This window comes from Bombus flavifrons, chromosome 12 (genome assembly GCF_040668555.2).
Source record: "Bombus flavifrons isolate JBK064 chromosome 12, iyBomFlav1_principal, whole genome shotgun sequence".
NCBI classification, from domain to species: Eukaryota; Metazoa; Arthropoda; class Insecta; order Hymenoptera; family Apidae; genus Bombus; species Bombus flavifrons.
The window spans coordinates 10089796-10117748 of record NC_138453.1 but is presented as its reverse complement, the minus strand read 5'-3'; the positions used below and the strand labels follow the sequence as shown (position 1 = coordinate 10117748).

Sequence of the window (27953 nt, the reverse complement as noted above, 5' to 3'; positions counted from 1 at the left end):
AATTTATAAAGTAAAATATAAAGAAAACTCGTTGATTTTCGAAAACAAACGACCTGGCACTCAAGTCCTTTCGAGCCCGTTTTACCATCGACCTAAAACATCGAACGCAGATACAATCGACTTATTCGAGATTTCGCGATTCTCGCCATCTCTTTGTAGGCGTTCAAATACTTTCGTAAAGTTCGCAGAATATATGTATGCAGGATCGAACGACTGAAAGAGATAAACAGGGGCCACAGTCGGAACATAACGTAGCGAAGCTTTCGTTCGGGTCACCGGGTGAAACGCGATGGCGAACGAAGGTAAAGAGCCTAACGTGGATTTACGTAATGCACGTAAACGCTAGGAAACAAGTTCAGAAGTCGAGGAAGTGAACGCAGACCGAGTGTGCGCGCCGTGGCTGCATTGCTATGCACGTGATCTCGATTTCCCTGGTCGAGCCCAGGTCGAACTCCCACGCTCCGTTGTTACCGCTCGCGTATGCACGATTCTCGTAAAGATCGCGCCTTCTTCCAACAAATCGCATCTACCTTCGAGTCTAATTTGTCTTGGAAATGCGATGCATCGAGGCTGTTGCTCAACACTCGCGCGATATTTCTTCCACGAAACGGCCAACTGTACAAAGTGTCCCCGTGTTTCACCGTTCAAACTCCGTCAGCGTGTTCATCGCTGAACGAGAACACATGGGACACCCTGTATAATCTCGCGTCTTAATCTCAACTCGGTGGAATCGAGCAACGTGTCTTCAAGTTTTGCGCAACACCGTGCCACGTTCTTCTCGCCGGAGTCCCTCGAATAAACCTGGCAAATTACACGAACCAAGATATTTGCTCGTGTTAGGATGACGGGCAAGTCTCGGGGAACGGCGTCAAGCGGAGAGCAAGAAATCGAAATTGTATTTTTCGTCCCGTCGAGGTAGCACCTGCGAGAACGGCCGCGCCGCGTTCGTTACGCCGGTGAACAAATTCCCCGTAATAGCGAGGAGGCAGCTGCGAGCTGCAGCCAACAGGTGGTGCGATAAATCGAGGCCGAAATTTTATTCACGACCGTTACAGAGAAGCTCGTTTCTAACTTAACGAACGAACGTGGACTCGTTCTCCAGGAAGAACTGCAGTTGTGATTAATGTGTCTGGATCGTGGATCTCCATGAATCTAATTGGGATGGTCGTGTCGTACATGATACGATGTGTTCTTATGCATCGACTCACGATTCCAACATTTACCAATAATATTTTTTCATGTCCACGTATCGTATGTGTCGCGTGAAATATTTCAGATTTGAAACCAATTTGGAAATATAGTGTGTGTATATATATATATACTTTAAGAGAGAAATTACAAGATAAGAAGGTTTCGCCTAAATTGATAAGAGATTATTGCAAGTAATACAAGCAACGATATTTCGAATCTGTGAGCTCATCGGCAGATTGCAAAGCTTAATTTCCACATGCTCTGGCTAAATATTGAAAGAGATAATTGAAATAAAAAGCGTTCGGTTATTTATTACCTCGGTTGGATATTCCAAACCATCTATCAACTAGAAAACTTGACTAAGAAACACGCGTATATCGATTAACGTTTTCTAGTTTCGATAAAACCGTCTCTGACTAAGTAAACGTTGTAGTCGTGAAATGTGATGAATTTTAAGTAGCTTGAATCCGAGTTCGATCGGAGCGCATGCCAGCCGAAGAAAACGAGGTTGGTTCGAAGTCTCTAACGAGGAGCCGCGGTCGGATTTCTCCGTGAAAATACAAAGTGCCGCTTGCCAACTCGTTGGAGGTTAATTACGTGGGCGCATTAAGTCCTGACCTTGAAAGGTATCGTGACAGAAACTCGACTTTCGTCTAAGCGAACGCGGAATCGCGCGAGCGTGACTGTCGTCGACAAGACCGAAGTCGACACACTTGCTGGACCACGTACATATTCACCATTGGCGTAGTACGAATTTACCGATTCATTAAGTCAGATGTACCGAACATACGTCGTTTATGTTAAGTTTAAAAATACTTGCTTCGCATACATATATATGCAAAAGCGTTTCCATCAAAAGCTAAGCTAAGCTAAACTGTACTAGGTCTTATACTACAATAATAATGCAAATATTTTTAAACTCAGCGTAGCATAATTTATGCTTATGCTTTCGTGTGGATCCGCGGTTTTATCGATTTGATACAACGTTTTCACGAAAGACGACGAACTACCATAAGCACGCAAGAGACTAAATCCACGTTTCGAGGAGTGGAATTTCTGCGTTCGACGAAAGGAGAGGACCTTCTATGGTAGCGGTGGAAGAAAACAAGCCTGATCAACGGGTTCCAACGAGAAATCACGGGATCTAGACGTTGCCGGCCTGGCGCTTCGGATTTCTCCGCGGAAATGTAAAATAGCTGGTTCGAGGTAGTTGATGCGTGCACGGGCGTCTCACGAGCCAACGTTCGCAACTGTTACGCCGGAAATTAAAAAATTATATGTTTATCTTGTAACATGTATTCGCTATCTTTCAAAAGTATCTGGATAATTACGCGTTTTCGACGAGATGTATTTCAATTATAAAATTACTGATAAATTGAACCGCAATGATTAAACTGCGGATGTGTTTATGAAAATTCATATTCCGAACATAATTAAACACACGATATCTCAATAAGCTTCGCCGCTCACATATTATAACAAGTATTTCACTATGAATATATTTTACTACGAACTATTTTACTATGTACAATACATTTTTCCATATTATGGGCATCCAGTATACCTTTGCGCATTTCAGATTTCCTGTAAACGTTCGTTAACAAATTTTCAAATCTCGCTATGAAACGCCGCGTGAAAGTCGCGTTTCCGAGATAATCCTCGAGGCTGCGGGGCGATAAAATATCGACTTCGCGTTCTCGTGTTTCCTAAACGTTTCTACGTATTCGAGTTTCATTGCGCAACGATCGTTAATCCCTTAACCCGTTTCTGACGCACCGCATGCGTTTCCCAGGAAACGCTGTCAAAAACTTTGTAAACGACTTCTCTGTATAACATTAACAGTGCAAGAAATCGATGTGCAATTATGTACGTCGCGTTGTTAAATTTATCGCAATTTCCCGTGATTTTTACTGCAAATTGGTAGCCTGTGTGAGAAAGGAAGGCAAATGTTCCCGGGGTGCGACGTTTTTTGTGGCGTTAAGGTCGTTAGAGGATAAACGGGAGATTTGCTGCAACAGCCAGATAGCAAGAAGCCCTCTACGCGGAGGTCTAGTCGCGAGGAGCGCGTTAAATCGACGCGCTCGCAATCCTATGACTACGTTCCGAGAAGAAAACGAAAGAACGGAACGTCTCGAACCATGCAATTGCCGCGAAGACGAGGATGAAGCTAGAAGGCGAGACGTAGCGGGATAATTTGGCGAAGCTGAAGGTTCGTGATCGCGTTATCCGGCGATGCAAGGCTCTACGACTCTCAAGGAACAAAATTAATTAGCAATTTGTAACAAATAAAATTGCACCTGGAAACGGTAATTGCAAACGTTTACCGCGTATCTTTATATAGCTGCGATATTGGCAAGCAACGGTTCGAATTTACGAGCTCCTTGAACCACGGATAACGTCAAAGTTGTAACTCGAGGCGTCACGAAAGTATACCAAGCAGGAAACTGGACCGTTCCACTGTCGTGCTCCTCTGGTTAAAGAAACTCCTGGACATTTCCTGCTCTTCGATCTCCGCGGCCGGTACTGTAGATGGAAACGATATACGAGTAGTGCGATCCTAAAATCAGTGGTTAGCTAAAGTTTATACGTTTCGAGTGCCGAATTTAATGTAAATATGAAATTAGTAGAAGCTTACGAAAGTTATTTGCAAAATTTCTAACCTCTCGAATCTCTTTCCTGGAACGCAGAGATGCAGAAACTCAAAATTGCGTAAGTAGTTATCGTCGACAGTCTAGCAGCTAACTTTCAAATAATTAAGACGTCGCAGCATACATATATGCCGAGGCATTTCAGTAGCAAGCAAACGTGTTAATACAAAAGAGAATGATCATTCGTTTCTACAGCGTTCACGAGTCTATTATTATTTACAAGTACAAAGTATTATTATCTGCACGGTGATGAAAACGCAAACTAACATTTATTGCATATTTCTCGGTCCAAGAGACGATCGCGTCTCATTTGATCGCTGCAGGATCCGTGGGAATATCAAGGAATAGTTTGCTCACGGTTTCGTGATCAACCTTAATATTTAAGAACGCAACAATACTTTCACTATGTTTGTTTCTCTTAAATACGTTATTATTTTTCCAACGAGTCTCTGGTATCTGTGCGGGACTTAAAGCGTACTTAGGACCTCGCTCGATCACCCGACCGTGTCCCATGTTGAAGAAGCGCGAACCAATAGCCGCGATTCGCTTTTACATCTCGTTCCTTCGAATCTTCGATTTCAGGGATGAACCAGTTACCCGGCATCGAGTCTCGCAAATTTGTTCACAACGTGGAATAAAGTTCTAACCGAGGCTGAACGCGGTAGTGCCGCCAACTCCATAGAAAGTATACACTTTCACCGTAGTGGTATCTCCATCCAGTGCTGGATTTGTACGAGACGCGACGAGGAGCTGTTCCAAGCTTTTGCACGATGATCGAGACAGAGAAAAGCATCGAGAGCTTGAGGCTGCGACCTCTTTGTGGCATACGTTTTCGCTTGGATGTTCCATACGCTCTTAAGCAACGAACGACTTGCTTCCATAAATTCGTGCCATGTGGATGTCGCTTTTTCTGTGCGTTTCGGATCACGGAACAAATCCGTGTAACTTCTGAACGATAAAAGAAACGTTATTTCTCATACTTTCCACCCGTAGTTTTCGCATTTAAAAACGCGAGAAGAAACAAACTTTCCCTTCGGATTGGAGTCACCGAGTCGAAGGTCCAGCATGACCTAAAATACGACGACTTGGCGTCGAGTGTCTGACGAGTGACCACATCGTAAGTCAGATATTACAACGTTTCGGTGGTCGAGCTCTCCTAAATTGGATGTCTGTTGTTTCTTCCCACGACCAGGGATCAACCGCAAAGTTCGAAACGGCGTGTTACTTAAAGCTACCGAGCATAGACACATTAAAACTATATACGTAGCCTGGTGTAAGATCAATGACCCAGGGTCAAGAGAAGAGGTAGGGGAGTCGAGCAAAGCGTTAAGTGCTCGTTGCCCTCTGGTGTAGAGCGGCGGACCAGGAAATCGGTGCTAACACCGGGATCAGAGTCTACGTCGTGCAACACAACCTTGTGTGTATCCATCGTCCTTTAAGGCATCCATTAGCTTCCTAACTACTAAACACACCGGTCAGTCCGACGACCTCGTGCTCCTACCCACCATCCGGTCTACGAAGTACCTTCTTCCACCTCTTCCCTTGAGGAGCTTGTGCCTTTTTATTTTCCTTACTCTTCCATCTTCGTCCACCGCTTCTACCGTTTTCTCCTTCCCCTCCGTCTCCCTCTCCTCTGCCTCTCCTTCTACCATCCTCTCCTTGTCCCGATACCGACGTTCGAGGGTCATCGACATCCGCGACTGGAGACATTGTACGCAACGTCGTTGCTCGGCTATCGCGGTTACGAGCTTGGCCACGCACCTTGCGCTAACGGTCGACATCCTTCGTACCTCGCGTCTCTTTCATCTATGTAAGTAGCCCTTTCGATGGTTCAGAGGTTGGAAAGCTACAGAAAGGGTAGATTTATTTGGTGCGAGAAGCGTTCAGCTCGGATATGGTCGGTTGCTGTGCAGGTCGAAATCAATTTCCATCGAACGCTAACGGTGTGATGTTGCAGACGATAAGTGGTTTGTAAAGTTGTACTAAAAATTGTTGACGGATGGATACAAGAAGCTGAACGCAAACAATGGCTCAGAGTAGACATACGACTGATGTGGTAACAGCGTTTGATGTTTGGCGCGCGCAGAGTAATCGCAAGGAGTAAACAGAAATATCGCAAAGTAAAATACGTTGCAGTGCCTCTTAATTTTGTATTTGATGATCGAGAAGCTTGTGATGAGAAAGCACAGAAAGTGCAGATAGAAAAAAACGTTACAGTGCCCCTGAGAGGAGAAGGTTGCGCAACGTTGTGTAATCGGCCTAACGAGCTGCGAACGCAACTGGAACGAATTTCACCGCATTGGTAACGATGCAACGCTGGCCCGTTGCAGTAGTTGCACAATGGATTTGCATTCGAGAGAGAACCGATGCAGAGCCGGCGATCGTAGACGACGCGGTCGGTCTGCCTACCTATCTGCTAATTTCCTTAATTGCCAGCAGAGTCGAGTGTAATTAACGACGACCGGGGGCAACGAGTCGCTCTGGTTTCCGTACCACGGGGCCCTGTAATGAGATAAACTTAACCATCGGATGGCATCGAGATCGTTCAGTCCAGAATTAAGCGGTTCGCGTGAAACTAACTGCCCTACCACCCTATACGCTATAACGGAGAGGTTCTTAACCTTTTGTTTACCACCGATTTTCTATAAATAACTCTTTAATGTCTCAGACCCGCGAGACTTAGCTCGCAACTTCCATCCGTAACGTGTTAAATATACGCGTTTGAAACTCTCATCGACAACCTCCGAAATTCAATAGAAGCGAGTCGTTATAGATAGACGAATACGCGCATTAAATATCTTTTATTCGAATAAAAAAATAATAACTTGCGTGCGTGATGACTTCCGTCCCCCGGGGGCCCATAGATCACAGATTAAGAACCGACTATATGCTATGCTACATCATAATGTAGACTATATAACATATACTATGGGCTATAATATAAAATAAATGAGAAATTTTTCACTGGTATTGGCTTGGCAATTAAATGATCGCGGATTTTGTCATCAGGTGGTATTGACAAAATCCTTGACTTAGTTGTCAACTCAATACTACAATTGTTAGATTAAAGAGGGAAAATCCGCAGGATCTAGCAACGATTCGATATGAAAATCATAGGAGCAAACGCGATAAATACATTTTTGTGGATTTCCTGATGTTGATGGAGCTAAAAGGAAGCAATCATCGAAGAAGCGAGAATTTAGTTCGGCGAGAGTACAAACGAAGGGTAACAGAAACGCATTATTGCGCGAGTCAGGCGGACACGTTCGCAGTCTTCCCGTCGATTGTCGCTCGTTAACGCCATTGTGCTGGTGGACTTGGACGCACAGCGGGTACACGCGTTACGCAATACACGCACTTGATACGGCTTGCGGCTGTCCAGGATGAAACGAGAAAAATACGGTGAATATCGTGTCGCGAGTCTGCCGCTGCCATTTAAGCGTCGCCGGCTAATCGACTAAACTTCGCTGAGAAGCGAAACTTCCAACGCAATCGTCCGGGCTTATAATCGTGTCTGCGTCGTGAATGGACCAAGATCTGGATAAATCTTTCATCGATCTTTTTAATCCCTTGACGCCAAGCACTGTGACGGAGAAACTTTACCTGGAGCCAAAATTTGGAGTAACAATGGAGCTTCTGAGAATCCATCTGATGATCGACTTCTCTTAGAATTAGAAATAAAGCGGTTCTCGTAGAATTATAAATTTCAGATCATCCAGATACAGAATTTGTATTCGACGTTTCGAGAAAAACATTCATACATAAAGAAATACTTGTAAATTGTAAAAGTAGGGCAAATTTTAGCAAATATCCTTCGTTATTGTCGTGCTTCTGAGCGTTTTAATTTACGCGATTGATCAGTATAGTTTCTAAGCGACTCAATGTTCATAGTTGACACAGGAATGACAAACGCTTCTTTTTCTTTTTGCGAATTATAATCCTCGGTCTCGGGTCTGTTGCAGTTCCTGATTCTTCGCAAATGTCGCGAGAGAAGAAAGTAGCAGCAGGACGAGCTCTTAAACAGTCGTTTGAATTCCATGCCTCGTTCACAGTGGTACGAAAAGGAATTCAGCTGCGGTAATGTCACGGGAGCAGGTTTTGGAATCTTGCTGGCAAAAATGTATTTTTCTGCTTGTTGCTTCCATGCTAGAACACTTTTATCATTTTTACGGGATCGACTGCATTCCCGCAAACCGCTTCGAATCGTTTCATTCGAAACCTCCTGCGGTCGACCGCCGCAGAAATTTTTCTTTCTCTGCCTGCAGGATGATTATTACTGTGACACAAGATGATTCTCGGTTCTACGAAGGATCATATATACATATATATCTCGAACGAAGTTGTAATAATTTGTCATGCCACGAAAACAATATAATTCGATTCAACGTGAATCGCAATTCAACGTGTTTCCTTCGTCGCTATCGATATTGAATATCATACAAAACGTTTCTGTGGACCATATGCTTCGACTCTCGCAATATACGTACATGCATATTCCAACAATTTAATTTTTAACCTTTCGACAATGTCGAGAGTGCGTCGAAAGGTCATCGAGGATCTCGCAATTATATGGTCGACAGCAGTCAAAAGCCTGTTGACCAAATACCACGATCGTCTACCTTCTCTCGAAGAGTTTGTTCAGACGAGCAACATTTTTATCGGACAACGAGCACGATGAAACTTTCACGCGAATCGTTCACCGGTGTTTATCCATTGCCCGCCGAAGAACGAACGGAATGATATTTAACCTCCTCCGAGAACGGTTACAAAACGACCCGTTCCAGTTTCCTCCGGCTCCGTTTTCCTCTTTTTCTCCTCGTTCGTTGCTCTCGTAGCCATTAACCAACGGCTCAGCGAGTTTTCGCGCGATTCCTGTCTCTTGACTAGTTCGTTTCATCTCCAACGAGAAGGATAATTATACGCTAGATGAATTCTAATATCGCGATTAAATGAGTCATAGCAAAAACCTACTCTTTTCTCCAATTTTTCAATTATTTAAATTACATCATCGATCCACAGATCCTTGGAAACGATGTTACTTTGATCGATTCGTGCGACATTGTTTTACAACATCTTAACAATTTTTACGCAGAGATCGAGGCTGTGGCACACGCCGTGACCTACGCTGTTATTTTTAGAAGCCTGATCTCGACAGGATTAATAATCGAATCAGATTAGCGCAGGGAGATTTTAATGCGCGGTACCCAGCCGTCGACCGGTTGGTCGATTTTGGTTCGATCGGCCCCTGGGTCCCTTCCTTCTGCCATCGACATCGATTTTTGCTCTTTTCAAACCGGGTCAGCAAACTGTGGCGACCGACGAAGGACGTCAAGGGAGTCCGTCTCCCCTCTTTGCCCGAGGCTTCCTCCTTTTCGTCCACGTACGTTCGCCAAACGCCTCGTGCGTCTCCCTCCGGTTAGTTTTTTTCCTCGTGAAATTTAGAAGTCGACGCCCGTCCCTTCGTTCGTTCGTGACGAGCATTAATCCTGACAACGACCAAAGTATCCTCTTATTGGCGTTTTGCGGCGTTCCGTGGCTAAATCGGGACCCCCGAAGAAACCGATACTCCATACCAACGGATTTCTCCATCCCCTATCTCTCGTGATTTCTTTCAACGTTCCACCGTACAACCTTCCCTTCCTTCCTCCTCGGTCCCTCTCATCTCCTCTACTTTCTTATTATTTTTCTCTTTCTTTACAGTTTCACGAAATCTATTAGAATGGTAACTAAGTGATTGCGGATTCTGTCATTAGGTGGTACTGACAAAATCCGCAATCACATAGTTGCCGACCCAATATAACGGCGAATCTATCGAGCGAGATGCGAGTCTCGCGGAAGGTACGGTAGTTGGGCTTCGTAGCAACGATGCTCGATCGAGATACAGGGGAGGGAACGTCAGCTTTATTTTCGCAAGGCATCAAAGTAGACTCGGTTTATTTGCGATCGTCGATGGGAGGTTTTGAAGGGTACCAAACTGGTCGGTGCACACCAGCCATACTTCAACGATCGACAGCAGGAAGTCGCCGTGCGGTCGAGATGAACGATCGTCGGATCGACCGGTCCATCTCTCCTTCTTTTCCTTCTTTCTCTTTTCCCTTTCGTGATAGCTACTTTTCTAGCCGATAGGTCCGTTATATTTGTTCGTTTCTATCTGTATGCGGATGTTCGTCACCACCGACGCTCGGATATTTACAGAAAGTGGGATTCTCCGACTTGGCTTTTAGACGCACCAATTAGAACTAGGACGATACTTCGGCCTTATTACCGGCTTGTCTTGAAAGAATGTTTCTTTCCTATCGCTACTGCTTCGACAACGAAACGTACTATTATATAGCGCTGCTTGTCGACGCGCACGATGTCATCGACTAACAGTTATCGGCCATGTTAGTCACAGTTAGAGGGAGAATTTCCATAAACGTCGTCGCTATCGATGGCTACTGTCGATGAATCATAATTAGCCGAGGAAGATGTTGCGTTAAATCAAGGTGTGTCGTGTGTCTCTCCTGTATGAAAACCAAATCAAGTCGCGTGAGTCAGGCACGAGCAAGTACAATACTTTTGTACCACGCGTCGTGGACAACAGTTTACAATGTGCGATGACCGACGCGAAACGTGGGCGACCAAAGGTATCGTCTTGCCAAAAGATCTTTGTCCTCGCTTTGTACCGTTCGAGTTTCGTTTAGGACGATAAGGTTTCTTGACCCTGAATTTTCACAATGTTCGATAAGACTTCTTTCGTGCCAGACGATAGACCGCGGATATTTCTAGGAATTCGCTTTTTACGAACACGACAGGAAATATTTTCTTTCGCGTTGCGCCAGGAAAGATTAAATAATTTCTACGGATTGTTTTCGAAACGCAAAGACACACGGTCGGAGGCGTTCACAGCGACCCTGCAAGATACCATTGCCAGAAATCGGTGACTAATAACATAAATTAGCACTCACGAAAATTTCGTCGCAGCGAAGAACGACAAGACGAAAGAAGGGAAAAGGGAAAAGCTCGCCTGTAACCTTTCGCTCGTTGCTATGTATGTAGAACGATAATCGTGAGGCAATCTCCCGAGCGACGCCTTATGCGTAACGATAACGAATTATCAGTGTCGACTAATCGTAGGTATACTTTGTCACAATGAGGATCCCTGTTACCAGTATCTCCGGTAAATACGTCCGAGCGATACGTACCTGCAACAAACACGAAAAACTTGTCGTTAGTTCAGTCGTGGGTAATTCTGCTGAAAAATATGATATATGCTACCGTTCATAAGTACATATTTGGACACTTGATACAATTTCTGTCTGTTTAATGTTGAAATCCTAAATCAATTGAAATATCTGTTTCTAACAAGCCTAGCAGATTATAGTACAGAATTAACGCTAGAGAAACGCTTTGAAAATATAGACAGTGGCGTGTACGTAACATCGAACCAGCAATTTTTTAAACGTCTATATTGCTCGAACATAGAAAATAATGGTAATTATACATTCTCCTGCTTGTCTTGTTCGATACATTCCTCTGTTAACGATTCTAGGGTTAAGGTTTGGTGCATCGAACTCGCTCGTATGCAAATTAGCCGGCAGGAGAAGAGAGAATCGAGCGTTGTTGCTCTCTGGTTCTTCGGTTCGGATTCGAAGAGCTGGAACCTGGGCCGAGGAGGAGACACGATCGAGCATTCTCGTGCACAGGAGGAACGCGTTCACGCGAGAAGAGAACGCCGGTTATCCTCGACACGTTACGCCGTATACGTGTAGGAAGGAGCTATCGAAAATCTCAAATCCCACTAACCTCGTTGGCGAGCTACCAAGGCGATGGTGCACACGCCTTCGGTACGGATTTCTTTACGGCCTGCTGGGAATTTATTTCTTCTTTACGTGCGACGGATATATATTCGCGATAGCAGCCACCGCAGGTAGCCGTACGTAAGAGAAACGCGAATCGCGAAACAACGCCGAGAACCGTGTGCTTCGGCTGTCTCTTCGCATCGAAACGCTTCCTTACAACGCTTCCACGACCGAGCCACTACGCCGATTCCGCTTCCACGTTGATAACTTTTTCTTTCGCTGCGTATATGCGTACGAGAGGTTTTTAATTCGCGCATAAAGTGCACGCGTGTTCCTTCGCCCACGGAAGAAAAACGAAAGCGTGTCAATGCTGCGATCGATGGACGCGCGAATCGCGTCTAAATCCGATCGTTTCCAGACCTCCGATCGATTCGTGAACCAACCACGAGCGCGCTTTCATTCGTGTCTCGCTTGTTACGTTCGATTTTACGAGACCAGCCTTTATCGTCTCGAACTAGCATAATCGAGTATTGGAAACCGATATTTTCCCAACGGACTGACTTTCATTTATATCGAGTTGTGTTACAACTCGTTTTGTTTTTCGTACTCCAATATGAGTAGGTTACAAAACGCATTCTTCGAGGCATATATTTTTCAAACGTAGCTCGAGATTTACTTCTCTACGAGCTGGAGCAATTTTGAATTTAGAGAATGGCGACGGAAAGAATGGTGATATTAAAAGATAAGGATCGGTCTAGGCAATAGTTTCTCGATAGCGCGTTTTCGATATCCACTATACGAGTAATAAAGCAATTATCTCGGTGTAAGATTAGAAATCATTACAAATGTTCGTGACTTTTTGCTTAATCTAGGTAACGTGTAAATACAGGTAATACGATACCATATTACCCATTTATTCTACTAGGAATAACTCCAAAAGCACATCGGGTGAAATTAACTGGTTTTCATATCCAGCCGACGTGAAACTTGGAACCGCTCGAAGAAGGGGCATCGATCGCGGAATAGTCGGAGCAATCGGCCGCGTTAAACGGATGCTAGAAACTCGGCCGTGTGACGTAACGTCGCTTTGCAGAGAGACTAACGATTATTACCTTCCCCCTTGAGTTGCCGGTCTTCGTCGTTGCCAGCGAAAGCCGGCGACCACGTGAAACTGTGACAAGTACTAAAGCGTGTCGCAATTACCTTAGAGACGATACTTCAACGAGGATCCGCTACTCGCTTTTGTATCGCGCGTACTTTACGATTTTCTTCGTTCTTCTAAACACGAATGCGGCCGTATTCGAGGCACGTACGTTACCGGACCGGAGCATGACAAATATGTAACGCGCTCTTGTTCAAACTGTCTCGAGGATCCGTTCTAAGTTTTCTAAGGCTATGGTTAAAGTGGTAGCCTGTGGTCTCACGAATTGTCGTCCTCGACGATGAGACGTCTAAAGAACGACGTAACTAACTCGTAATTTACATACGTTCGCTAAGATCTTACATTTTTTCCTTAATTTTCTAATCTCGTTACATAGGTGCGCGATTAACGTCTCATTCTCAACACGCTAATGATTTATCGCAAGAGCATAACGTCAAATCACGGTAGATTCTAAAGCGAACCAAAGATACGTCGTTTGTAAACCTATCACTGTCCTGTACCATTCGATGAAAAACCTGGTTGGTTAAAGCGGGACCAAATAACCAAAGTCTACCGTATTCGATGATGGCGTTGGAACGTGTTCGTCGGAAGGTTAGTTAACTTCTCGAGGAAGGTTTTTCGAGGAGCAGATCTTTTTCGAGGAATTCGCGTGGATTTCGAGCGTCCCCGTGACGAAAGGTACGCGTTCGATCAGCTGAATTCATTAAGAGTCAGCACGCTGCTCGATATAAGAGAAGCATATACGTCTTAAGCGAATACGCCGGAGAACCGGTTATCAATTACCACCGATTCGAGGCTGTTCGCAAAACAATCAGCAAAAATTCAGACCTCGGTGGTCACGCGTCGAAACGCGACTTAATCGCGGCGAAACTCTACGACGATTCGCGGATATTTACTGTCATTCGTTGCGCGCAATTAGCATCTTAAATGGAATACATCTACATCTCGAACGATGTAAGCAACGAGTTCTATATTTATTTTTTACATTTACGAATCGCCCACTTCGCCACAACGTTCGAATCTTCGACAACTTGAACGTCTTAAACATGTAACGCGCAAACACAAATACAATCGTTGCAAGTGCAAATACATATTTCGTTTATTTTAATTACTCGTCTTTTCATAAATTCAGAACGAATTAAATTATGTATAGATAATTTTATATCTTGCAAACGATACGTCGTATACGGTGATTGATTTTACAAGTGCGACAGTATTACATCGTTCTATTGGTAAATAAAGAAAAATTTATTACTATTATTAGGGATCTTCGAATATAAAATCTATCTTTCTCCCCTTCTACTAAATTCGTTTTTAAATATCAGAGCTGTTTCTCTACTTTTTGGAAAATAGCAGGAATACTAGGCATCGTTTAAATCGATTTCTATATTTCACTTACGTGTACACGTCTGTATCGCTCGAACCGAGGAGAACGAATGGCAGAGTTGTAACAACGACCCCCGACTGTCGTCGCACGATACCATAACAATAATCCGCGCATGACAACAAGTGTCGCGATTACACTAATTCCGTGTCTGTTTCAACACTCTTCAACGGTTCCTTTTTTTCTAAGAATCGTATCGTTTCTTTGTTTTTCTTCGCGATATCACGCAGCATGAAATAAAATTAACCGCAGGCGAGATACATACCTGCGCGGAAATATCATCGCGATAACACTCGTTATGCTTGTTGCGCTCCACCGCTCTTTTTTACCTTTCGTGTTTTTCGTTTTTCGATGGTTGGAATCGCGACGTGAGAAGTGGCTTTTTCACACGGTCTCGTTGGGCGGCAGCGATCGATGGGAAACGAGGATGAAAAGTAAATCGCAGTATATCGGAGCTGCAGTTAGCTTATCCCCTTCAAGGATGTTCTATTCTTGGAAGCTGCATCTATTAACCGTTAGTCGTTATAGCTTCTTTCCTGATGAATCCGCCATATTTTACCGCGTTCTCCGCATTGCTATTTCAATTTACTGCTATTGGCTTGACTTTGATCACCTTCCGATACTCCTCGACTTTTCTTTTACACGTCATCTAATATTATAATTCGTCGTACTTGTGAATGTAAACGACGCGTTTCTCTTTCGCGATTGAATCGCGGCTGCGTGTGACTTTGCGACGAAAAAGAAGTTTCGCGATGAAAAAATTGACGATGAGAAGTTGTTAGCCATCGTCGTAACGACAGAATTGTAAAAGTTTTCCCAGAGCGCGAATAAAAATACATGTTCGTATCGCGTTGGCGAAAGTTAAATGTTCCAAATAAATGATACGCAAACAGACATAATAAATAAAGACAGAATCTTCGAGGAAGCAAACAATAAAGTGGCAAGGTTATTAGCGTAAGTAGAAGTAAACCATTCGCGGGATACTTAATGAGTTTCTCCACTCAGCTATTAACTCGAGACACCGACGTGGCCATGATTTATAGCCGTGGTGAAAAATCGAGAGAAACGTATCTGGTTTTGTCGGCGAGACGCGTGGGCGTTTGTATTTCGGTTAAGAGGAAGCGAACTGCCTGCCAACCGAAAAAACAGGACCAACGACAAACCCGATCGTGTGTCTCGTTCTCCATGAATTTATAATGCTTCGTTTAATTGCGAGCTGGAGAATGGATGTCCTCGAGCCGAGCGAACGAAGAAAGAAAAAAAAAAAAAAAATATAGTGGAAATTCGACGGCTATTTGACAGAACGAGATAGTTGGACGAGACGCGAGTGCGTCGATGCGGTAAAGGGATCGCATCCGGGGCAAGGCGGGACCTGCATCCGGCCTGAAAACGGATGAGACCTGGCATTCAAGTGCAAATCGTTTCACAGCATTGTGCTCGAGAGCTGGAGACCGTGGTAATGGCGAAGACGCTCCTACCTTTGCCACCGACGAGGGAGGATTTCGAGGAACCAGACGGATCGACGCCACCCTCCGTGAAATTCCACGACCAGAGACTAATTGAACGTTTGCCTCGTAAGAAATACCTTTATCTTAAATAGAAATTGATTTATCTATCGCGGTGATATGAAATTGATTTATTTGCCTCTACTAGTAACCTTTCATTTCATAATTATACGATGGAAGTTGTTAAGAGACAGCCAAGGTTCGATGCCACTCTCCTCAAATCCGTCTTCCATTTTCTATCCATTTTCTCTACGTCGTATAACGAGACAGATTTCCTTTCTATTACACGATTAACCGTAATGACGGACGATGTACAAGGCGAACATTATCGGACGTTTGCTATTTTATGTTTATGCGAGACTGCATTCTTCCTACGAGGCTTAATTGGAATATTCCTGTTTCATTATTGCCGGCCGAAGTCCGGCTTGGCTCCGTCTTGCCATCTTTCTACTAAAATATTTACATAATGCCGGTAATTGACTGTTCGATCGAGACCTTATAATTTAACATGGTCGCTATGACAAATCGCTTCGAGCCCGAAGCGATCCGCCCACATGGGCAAACGAAGACGCGTTGCTATGTGCCACGAACCAATTGTTTTTAACATCTGTACGTATCGTCCGGTATTTTCGACTTGATTTCAACTCTCTTTGCAATCTCTCTTCGCTTCCCACGAAATAATGGAAACGTAATGAGAATCGATCGAACTTTTGTCGGCGATAAGCAACGAAGATATCGACGATCGGCAACCGTATGCACAGTAGCCCGTTAAAATCGAGGATGCAGATAACGTTCGGTACAGCTTCCTTTGAACGAGGGCGAGTAAGTGCGCGACCTTTCATAGTCAGCTAATGAACGCGAGCCTAACCGCTAGGATCGATCAATTGCGGTGTTCGTAGCGCGGATTACGCGTACGACCGACGCGTTCGAATCAATTTGCAGCGATTCGATGGACGTGGTGGCAAGGAGGCGAGTCGTGACACGTTGACTCGTTCGCTTGGAAACAGCAAGAGAGGAAACGAAGAAAGGGAAAGAAACGGAGGAAGAAGGCGGGCGAGTAAGGGTATAAAGCGCCGAACCTGCCAAGGAATAACTTCACGCATGCTTCCCACGTGACTCAGCCGGTCGAACATAGATACGTATCGTTGGTGAGCCCTCCGCGTACAACCTGCACGCACGATGCGTGGCGAACGTCGACGTTTCGTTTCGACTGACCGTGCACTCGTGACTCAACCGAGCCTCTAACCCTTTGCTTTTTTCACCTCTCCCTTGTCCCTCGAATGTTCGCTTTTTCCCCTTTCGCGAACGCTGACCAAAGCGGCCTAACTGTGCTCGTAGCGCGCTTTTCGGATATTTATCGCACAAGTGTCTCGAGAGCCAAACTTTGATCAACCGCGCTTCTCGTCGATTCCTTAATTTCCATCTGCCTTTTCTCTTTGCGAAGTTAAAGTGTCCTATCCGAAGCTGATAACGAATTATTTGCCTGTACACTTACGTGTAACAATTACGCAGGCTATCGAAAAATAACGTCTAATTTGATTGAATAACGTCTAATATTTGAGATCGAAGGAAAGAGAACAGATCGGTCGTCTCGAATGTTTCAGCATGCAGAGGATAGAGAGATTTTTACAAAGCGTTGCATCCGATGACTCGTCTTCGGCAACTTGGTTCCGTCGTTTCTACCTTTCTAGGAAGTATCTTCGTCATTGTAAGAAATACACAGATACCATGATGTAACACGTGGATCGTTTCGTGTCTCGTTCATCTAACGATTCGTGATTACGAAACAAAAGTCGCGTTCCTTTCTCCGATGTGTCGAGTGTTTTGACAGGGGTCTGAACGCGAAGACTGTGAGTCACAACGCGATTGGTATATGCGGTATGTACGTCCAAGCGAGTTAACGTTCACGTGTGATTCAACGTCGACCAGGGTCCGGTCGAAATTCCTCGGCGCAGTTCTGCCTGCGTGCCTTCTCGCTCGCTTCTGCATACAAAAGGCTACTAGTCGTGAGAACCGAGAACCGGCTAATCTGTAAACCGCGACTCTTTCACAGAACTATCGATTCCAGCTTAAGGCGGAGACAATTTGTCCCTGGCATATCCTTCGTCACAAATTAGCAGGTATCGTTTGCTTAACAGAGACCTAAGCCATAAAATGATTTATTTCCTTAGTAATTTACCCTATTTCTCTATTGGTTAGCTTTATCGTTAAAAAGAATTTCTTCAATTTGAAGGAAATATATATATTCTAATTAATTTATTCTAAACGTAGACCGTAACAAGAGGATTTTAACGACATAGTTGAAAGTGTGGAAACAACCGATTAAGTTCACATAAGCTTTTTCAGGAATGATTTTCGATAAAACGAGCAATATTTTGGAAATTTTCAGGAGCGTGGAAGAACACGTTTAGATTCAGAACAAAAAGACGATCTCTAAGACGAAATTTTCAAACTGCCGCTAGATAGAAAAAGAAGCTATTGCTCATTTTCTGAAGAAACGCTACGTCTTTCTTCGCCGCTAATTTCCTGGAAAATAATAGCATAGAATAATAGAAGATTACGAAGGTGGAAATACGTGGATAATCGCGAATTGCAGAAGTAAATAGCGATTTACGAGCAGCCAGCCAGGTATTTCGTAAAAAAGTCACGGCGGAAAGTGTCGCAAGTTTTAGCGGTAAAATAAGGTCGTCCACGAGCGTCGTATATAACACGCGCTATACCGAGATCCGTGCTAGAAGGGTTCTTATTCGCAGGTTAGATATCGGTGATACTTAATCGCGTTTCGAAGGAAACCGAGACTATAAATCAGACAGCTTTCAAAACTAGCTACATGGCATGGACATGCTCTCATTAATACCACACATCGGCCACGGTAATTGGACGGTCTTTTAGCGGTACGATCGGCAACTTTCAGCCTATATAATCGGCAAACCCACGCACGAATTCGCGTATCCTACACCGTGACACGAGATCGTTGCTCTGTCGCCATCGCTCTGTAACGATATCGTGCCTTCGGCACGGTGCTCGTGACAAAACTAGGAAAGGTGTACGGTCGAGGTGATCGTGAATCGCTCTCCTTCGAGAATCGTGGCCGCTACACGATACGATCGCCAGCAACTTCTTAACCGCGATCCACCATGTTTCGACGATCGTTAATATCGTTGTTTGTTTCTATCGTTTAGTATCCATAGTTTAGACAAATATTTCGTAATTGCCATTCCTTCTCATAATCGTTTAAATGGCACGTAACTATATTCTTTGTACGAAAGGAAGGTTTTTCGTGACCCAAAGAAGGACAGATTATAATTTGAATTATTTTATTTAGCGCGATAACTGTACGCATCTGGACAATGGACTTGAAAATTTGCAATCGAGTGTTTGAACGAACGGAATCTTCGACGTAGCAAACATCGCGCGTTCCCGAGTGAACGGTATTCGTTGTTAGTCGACGAGTTCGCATACGTAGTTAGCGAGCATACGTAATTCGTGAACTTTTAACGAACACCGACGTAGACTTTACACTGCGACAACGGATCATCTCTCCGGACAGCGTCGAGTTCTTCGATGGAAAGGTTCGAAGGATAACACCGACAGATTTATCGCGAAACGATATTTCTCGATGTGAGAAACGGATTAGCTGTCGCGTAGGAGCAAATGATTCGAGCGAGTCGAGCACACGCCTCGCGAACTCTGTCCGCCCCTTGATCCCATTAGCGAGAATCTCGAGACTCAGGTATTTCGTTCTTCCTGGGAAGGAACGCCTTTTACAACGTGACCCCGTATTTCGTCGAGACAAGACACGAAGGATGAAAGAGACGAGATGACTTCTCGCGAGCCGCAGCCGCAACGCGTCTTCGTTTATCGGGCTGGTTCGTGAGGAGGCCTACTTTGCACGTGGCCTACTTGCGGAAGACCGGCGGTCACGCGAGAAGCCATTGAGCCGACACGCGTCTCCAGTCGACGAATCGGTTTTGACCTCGAACCGAATCGGAAGTAACGTTCTCCGCTAGAATCTTTTCGCGCGTAACAAACCGTCGTGGATAATTCCTGTAGCCGCGCATCTACCGCGATGAACCGCGATTTAACGGGCAAGACGAAGAGAAACGCGTCGGTTTGCCGTGGTGACGGTCACCGCGATGTCAAGCATAGACTTGGAGACTGAAAGAGTGGCGCGAAGAAGGAGGCTGTCTCACGCGAGACGTGTCCTCACCTCGGTGTCGCGACGATCGGGGACCCAGAGACCTGAATAACCGTAGCCGGCGGGCCCGGCAGGGCAGAGTAACGGTCCACGGATGAAGGTTACTCGCATTATCCACGGGCCGATCTCTCTCTCTCTCTCTCTCTCTCTCTCTCTCTCTCTCTCTCTCTCTCTCTCTCTCTCTCTCTGGCCAAGATCGAGCTCGATCGATGGATCTAGGGAGCACCCATCGTCACCTAGATGGACTCGTTCGGATGAAACTTGGCAAAATACGGAAATTTAAAGAGCACGACGAGTGCGTCAATCCGTCTGCACTTTGATCTTCCAGCGGAGATAGCTGGGTAAGCCGGATCCGTAGCCAAAAAATATTTTGGCGCGCCATAAAGTTTCACTCGGACGAATATTACGAGTCTTTGAAAGCGGATGAAAGGAAGGGTTTTCTTTTCTGGCGATGTTCCAATAAACGCTGCTTCGTGTAGGGCTTGTGAAAGAAAGAAAACACAGAGAGAGAGAGAGAGAGAGAGAGAGAGGCTTTAGCGATGCGTGGAGAAGAGAGGAGAGAGGAGAGTGCTCGGAAGGATGCTGGTTGGTTTCACAGGAAAGGCACTTTTCGAGCGAAATTCCGAAGGGATTACTCACTCGTTCTGGCACGACACAGCCGGACTAGGCGAGTAAAAGGCCCAGGCTGCGGCTCTCCCAGGTATAGAGAGCGTCGAAAATAACGTCGTTCCATCGACGAGCATCTCACCGACAAAAGGTGAAACCCTCGGAAACACTGCGGGATTTGTGTTCCACGGAATGCCTTCCTCGAAGAGAGAAAGGGCGCGCCCAGCGCTTTTACTGCGTCCGTTAAAAACTCATTCCCTTTCGTTTTGCCCTCGTGCCACTTGCCTCTTCGTGCCACTTCTTCCTCGCAGTTTGCAACATGAACGATGCACGGATACGCGTACTTCACCGGGGAAACTCGTTCCGAGCCTCCTAAAATGCGAAAGCGAGTCGACAAGGAGGCTCGCCGTATCCTCGTAAAATTAATGCCTGATAATTCGTCGCTCGGAGATTCGACTGTCTAAGACGGTTCTACCAGCGTTCATATTCGAGGCAAATAATTTGCTTCTTAATTCGCTAAATTCTCTTGCGAACTATTGTTAAATCATCTACGTTCGCCTCGTTACAAGCAGCGTGATAAACAGCGAAATAAACATATCGCGTACATTGACAATTAATTCACTAGGAGCGTGTAATTTCTACTCATCAAAAGGAAAGTTCGTTCAACTAATATTACTATTTTTAGTCGTAATTCTCGTACTTGGCTAGCTTGTGTACATATTCAACAAGTACAAGTTTGACGATTCTGTGCAGAATTCGAGATGGAATTTTGATATCGATATCGAAGCTTAGGTGACTCGAATAACCCAGGCTTGCTACGAGCCCCGGTAACTGGTAAACAGGTCCTTCGCCAAAGGCAAAATTTACTGTGCCGTCGAAATGGCCAGAGGTCACAAAACGAGTTCCGTTTTATTACAGACGCGAGTCGTGCTGCCCCGCATCCATCGCCTACTTCCTGCGGCGCGTTCACCACCCAAGTCTTTCATGATATATCCTTCTTCGACGTGCCTGCAGCTATCCACGCGTCCAAGCGCAGATCTCTCGTTGTTCCATTGTCAATTTCACTGTTCGAGAGGAGTTACACGTTTGCGACACACTTTCCGTGTTTTGCCCGTTTATAACGTTTCTCTGTCTAACGGTCTTTTGGTCGTCGATGACGTATCAAGAGCGTAATCGCTCGAGCTGTGTAACGGAAGTAGAATTTTTCGCCGATCGCTTTGGCCAACTGCCGCGTTATCGCTGGTTAACTAGCCAAGAAGCAATTATCCGGTTGTCGCTAACTCGATAAGCTTGCCGATTGTAGTTCAAGGTCTACCGAAAGGCGCTTTGGTTTCTTACGCTCGATGAAACGACCGATAATAGCAACGATCTATACGCACGATAATTATAACGTTATTTCTTAATACGTTTGTCACCATCGACGAACACGTTGCGTCAATGCAATTACGTAAGCGATACCATTGACGCAACTGTCGCGCTTTTATTTTCGGCTAGCTCCCATAAAGTCTACTAGAAAATTAAACAAAGCAGTTATAGACATAAAACGGTCCATAAAACGTCTCGGTGCGCGCGTATTCGGACGACTGTTGCCACATAGGAAGAGATATATCAAACGTTGTTCGAACGGCAAAGGGATATCGAGCAACGAAGGAAGCAGAGAAGAGAAAGGAAGAGAAGAGAAGAGTCGGTTGAAGAGGAGCGGAAGTAAACTCGTAGAAAGGCGTCATAAAACCGTGAAGACCGCTTTTTTTAGGGTTGTTCTCCGGATTTCCTCGAATCGAAAGCGCGCTGGCGCCAATGATAATGCAGCGCTCACTCCTCTGGAATGCACCGCTGTCGCGTAGCCGAGGGAATGCGTGTGTGCAGTGCACGCGCCTGCGATATATTTGTATACTCGTGCATTCGCCCGGCGATCGACGAATCTGGAAGCGAGCCGAGGCAGACCGTCGACCAACAGCCACCGTCCAAACCTTTCGATCTTTAAATTTAGCCTTCGAATCGCGACCACCTTTCCTCGCTTGCTCACCTCTTCGGTATTCCACCGGCGCGCGGAAATTCACCTTGCCCGGTGATTAAAACTCTCTCGACATTGCAGCATAACTTCTTCTGAAATCATTTTTCGAGGGAAGAAAATCTCCGAAGAATCCGAATTTCCGGTGACTGTACAAGCGACGGATGTTTCTTGGAAAATGAACGAACAAAGAGAGAAAGATAGATAGATAGATAGAGATAGAGAGAGAGAGAGAGGAGGAGGAATACCAGCGGAGTAATGTTTGCTCATCAAACAGGATATTCGATTAAAATGCCAGAGACGGGAATAAGCAAACGATTCCAAAAATAGTCTGCATCGGTTTATTCCATTCTGCTATCTACGCGGTGCTGCTACGTTTCTGTAGGATGGTGTGTTCTGTTCTCGCGAGAACCCCATGTATCCGGGGCAGTTTTTGCGATACATGACGTTAGAACGCGTGGCAGAACGCGAGATGCTCTGACGCATCCGTTACTAAGACGAACGAGCAAAAGTCGAAGGTCGTTTTTCTTCTGCCGATGCTCGTCGCTCGAGGCTGATTCTTCGCCACGACGACGCAGAATTCCACGCACCGAGTAAAGCTGGATTTAAATCGTGGAAGATACGGAGACAGCGCGGGAGACATCGGTGGCAGGTTCGATCGAAATGGCATGCAAACGGTGAAAGGCGGTAAAATTTCACTCCTCGATTCGTTTGAGGATTCCCTCCTCCTCTCCCTCGTCCAAGGCGTTTATATGCCGATTTCGCGGCGTTCACAGACCGAACCGAGAAAAGTTTCACGTCAACAACAGGGAGGACTGGTTTGGCTTCGCTTTTTAATCCACTCGATCTTCTGGACGCCGACTCGCGCGAGAATCTAGGTTTGTAGAGCTGCGACGAACACGGCCGCGACAGGGTTGACGGAACGAACAGCCCTATCCACTTTCGTTCCTAATCGATTTAACATAGTGAACGAGAAAGCTGCGCCAGTCCATGCAGAAGATGGTAGCGATAAACCCAGGCCGTAAAATCGATCAGTAGGTAAAAGTTTACAAGTTTCGAGGGCTGAAACCAAGAAAAATGACCCTCGCCCTGTGTTCGCTTTATCAAGCTTCGAATCTGTCGTTTACTCGTACTCCTTTGTCCTTTGTCATCGAGTTCTTAAGGAAAGAAAAATAAGAACGGAATGGAAGAGGTTGGCCGCTTTACTTTGCGGTCCGACTATTTCCACCTGAAATATTTATCGCGATCGACCGCGTTACGTTGACACGGAGCTCGAAAAGGACTCGTGACCGGGAATTTACGCTGAAAGGGCAAAGATAAACGCGCGAGTAATAGGTCTCGACGTCAGAGCGGAGAACAAAGGGAACGGATTGGCACGGATAGGTGCCGTTTCACCTACGTGACACGTGTGGAGCAAGCCGCGCATATACACAGCCCAATTAAAACCTACGCGCGATTACTAACGCATCTCGACGCGTACACCGAAATACCGTGAAATTTTCTCACGCGAATCTACGCGTGTATCTGCGTACGAAACAGTCGTGTGCGTGAGTGCGTCGCGGTGGACGCGTCGCGATCGAAGGTGAGCGCCCACGTGGCGCTTTCGAGGCTGCCTTTTAACGGAGTTTCCTCTCCGATACCCGCTCTTCCCTCTTGTCCGACAGAAGCGGCCTGTCGTACCCATTACTCGCGATGACACAATAACAACGACAAAGGCCGTCGTCGAGCCGCTTACGCAAGGACGCGTGGAAGGTAAGAGGCGACTCGATTAAGCGGATATTAGTCAGGTCGCGATTCGTTGCCGCTCGTCCAAGTACTTGCTGTACAGAGATATCAGCTTGTTCGGAAAATTCGCAGCGAAAGTTAAGAGAGTTTCGATTAGAATCGCAGCGCGTTTCGACCTCCGTAACTTCGCGTGTCTTCTCTCGCAAATCCGCTGTGAAGCGTTAGAGAATTCGCTGATCGTGAATTCTTTCAAACAAATGTCGCAGGCTTCTAGAGTATTTAATTTCTTGAAGAAGTTTCGCGAACACCGAGCTGAATAATAACGAGCTATTTCACATCCTCGTACCAAAATTAATATATTTTTCCATTCTATCGGACCGGTTAGGGATTTATAAAAATTCTTTCCAATTTTCCACAATACGTACGCTTCCATCCAGTGGATGGTTTCTGTCGATGGAATAAACTTTTAGATCCTAACGCGGCTATTTTCCAATGGACCACGAGAGATCGAGCGTATCCGTAGATCGCGGCTGGAAACGTTGGCGAGCAACAGTGCACGGCTTTCAGCTGGAGCGGAACGGAGGAACGTTTAAATCGGCGCCACGTCTACGGCCTCGGCGACGTTCACCGTCCCGGAGAGAAAACTGTGCTAACTAAACGCGATCCAGAGGCAACCGGCGATCGTTCTCGTGTACACGTTTACGTCTCGCTGCGTGTAACTCGTTCGCATCTTCCAACGAACTTTCGACGTTGTTTGGTAAATGAGTTATTCCAAGTTGCAGAAATGTGTAAGTTGAACGGGGTTCGAAGTAGTTAGGGTGTAAATGGTTGCTCTTTTCCGTAAATCCTAATGCTCGTAAACATGGAAGAGTCGGCCATTATTTCGCTCGACAGAGCGTTAAATAGGGATTAAGGGTTATCCAGATATATTCTCAATGAGACCCACCAACAGACTATTAATAACGTCCACATGAAGCCAGTCATCAAACTGTTATTATCTAACTGTTGTTACAAGTATTGTGTATAGCACCAAGATAATTACAGCCTCTAGCTATTATTATTAGCTATTATCCAATTAGGATCATATAGAAAAATGATACTTTCGTAACTACGATATTATGTTATAAATGACAAATGTTTCACGATTATCCAAGTTATTATTTGATTCTGAGATGTGTGATGGTTAATACTTTACTCGATGATATTACAGATCCAAATACGATATAAAGTCTCTTTCATCGAAGAATACAAAACCTAACTACCCTATCAATTATCGCATCGATTCGAATCTGATTTTAAAATATTCTGGAAAATTCAAAATTTCGTGTTTATCGAAACAACGAAAAATATTGGTCTTACCAAAAAGGATAATAAATTATCGGAAGTGTTTCGACTTCGACATGCTAAAAATACCTCGAGGCTTACCTGTAACAAAAACAAGACACGTGCATATAATAAGTATAGCAGCGTGTAATGAAGCAATCGAGAAAAAGTGAAAATTACAAGCGCATAAAAGGTAAAAAGATAGCAAGTTTCGAGTGGAAAGCAAGCGACTGGCATGACGCCACACGGTTAGCGCCATAGGGTGACATTGGGAGGGGAAGGCAATAATTACAAAGAGTCGTATAATTATCGCAGTGCGTGGAATCGAAAGAAAGATCCCCGTGCTACGCCCATCCCACGACGATTTCTCGACATTCGGGTCATCATCGACTAACCATCCCACGTAAAAATGTAAAAATATTCCATAGACGGATACTTCTGGAAGTTAAACGCGTTTGACGAAACATCTACGTTATCGGTGAAAAAATATCCGCACATTCCAATATTTCCTTTTGCGAGATTTATTTTCATTAAAAAATTACGAATAAATTCAACAAGCGTAATTATTTTATCCTTTTGCAATCGGCATAGGTGAAAGCACGAGAGCCTACGATTTTTCTAAACTGGCAGAAAAACATGAAACGTTGATGCAATTTATATCGAGAAAAATTACATTTCTAATCCTCAGAGTCCATAATAATAATTAATTTTTTCATCCATTTACAACGCTTCGATCAAATTCAGAAACTGTTACTATAAATCAAGCAGAGTATCAGAACGTCTATGGACGAGTGCACCGGTAACCGGCTAATAGTCGTTCGTCGTTTTATTCTGTTTGGAAAACGCTATTAAACGAAAGTTGAAATAGAATATAGGGCAGATATCCTACGGACGAAGTTCTCTATCGATGAAAAAAGAAAAATGTGACTAAAACGATTCGCAAACGGTTTAATACGATTTCGCGTGAAAAGGAGGTTGTGCCTTCGCTCGTTAATATATGCAGAGGTATTCGTCGAGCTATCGGAAGAGGAAACGGCAAGATCGTTCGATTTCAAGGAAGGAGTCGCAGAGAAACGAGGACACGTCCCAACCTGGTAAACGAGAACGTTAAAGCGTACGTACGGCTTACGAAAGAGGAAGCGACAGTTAGACAGTTCGTGTCATCGTGTTCCGTACTACGTAGACCTTTCGTCTTAACGGGTCGAGTGTCCATTTCCGATCTACTTTCGCGAATATATACATATATATATATATATATATATTGCTGGTTATTTTCTTCTTTCATAAATGCAAATCCTTAGGATAGAACAACTTACGGTAAAACGATTCTGCGCAAAGCGGCGGAGTCGATGGCCGGACGAACTTTGTTCGTTGGTCGATCAGAGTTACGAACGAATCGATTTCGAAATCGGACAGCGGCGCAGATACTCGCGATTGCGACCGCGATCGAGTCGATTTCTCTCGAGTGGCCGCGCTGTACCAAAATATCGTAATAATTTCTTTCAGAGGCGGATCGAAAAATTCGCCAACGTGGGACGAAAAGCTGTTACGACATTGCCAATATGTGTCGCTATGCAGCGATAAACGAAGAGGGCAATAAATCGAGCGAAATAACTGGCCACACCTGTGCATGGTATAGACGCTATATAGTAGGTGGGCATGTAAAATTGTCTGTGGCACGGTCACGCACGTTCGACTTCTGCAAAACTGTATTTTACGTCGGGACGATCATGAACGAGACCATTCGCGTGCAATTCGTGCAAGCCTGTTTTCATGATCCGGAAAGGAAAAAAGAAAGAAATAGGAAAGAATAAACGAAGAAAATATGGATGAAATCTCTTGCGACAATTCCCGCCTACGTATTCCTACGTATATCAACGACGTTTATTTCCTTCTGGTTTGCTGTCCTTTCTCTTGGAATGCGGTGTACTTACGACGGAATGTCATATCCCGTGTCACGGCTACAGACACCACAGGTGTGACTGCAATTTTTACGTTTCACCTTACATTCTTCCGGAGAAAAGAATCTGAACGTTGCGTCGAACGTTGCTTTTTGCTCGTGTTTCGATACGATGCCGGCTTTTTCCTCCTCTCATTTTTTTCTCTTTCTCTCTCTCTCTCTCTCTCCCTCTTTCTCTTTTTGAATTAAAGGCGCGATACTCTAAAATCACGGAGACAGGCTTTCGGGATTATTTAGTCGCAGGAACGGAGAAAACCATGGAGACCAGTGATTGCGTGCGAGAAACGCGCCGCAGACTGGCTCGTCAGCTGTCAGTCCCTGGAACGAGGAATGTGCGTGTCGAGGGGAACGAATTCTCGCGTTTCTGCTGATGACCGGTGTTTTCTGTTGCTAGGCTTGAAAAGACCGGACCACGAACAACGCGTAAACTTTTCACGGCGCACCTTTCACGACCGCGGT

General features: G+C 45.0%; 1 protein-coding gene and 1 long non-coding RNA gene across 2 annotated transcripts in view; both read right to left on the bottom strand.

Annotated features, from left to right (window-relative positions):
* LOC138185367 (uncharacterized) lies at positions 1–27952 on the bottom strand. Its single transcript, XR_011174597.1, has 5 exons — positions 27469–27952; positions 25571–25636; positions 10787–11023; positions 3827–3889; positions 1–3748 (listed from the first exon to the last, which is right to left on the bottom strand). It is a non-coding gene; the product is annotated as an uncharacterized LOC138185367 (long non-coding RNA).
* The window catches only part of LOC138185366 (serine/threonine-protein kinase 17B), a 60446-nt gene that overhangs the window by 19440 nt on the left and 13053 nt on the right, over positions 1–27953 (bottom strand). The gene's annotated exons all lie outside the window — the stretch shown is intronic.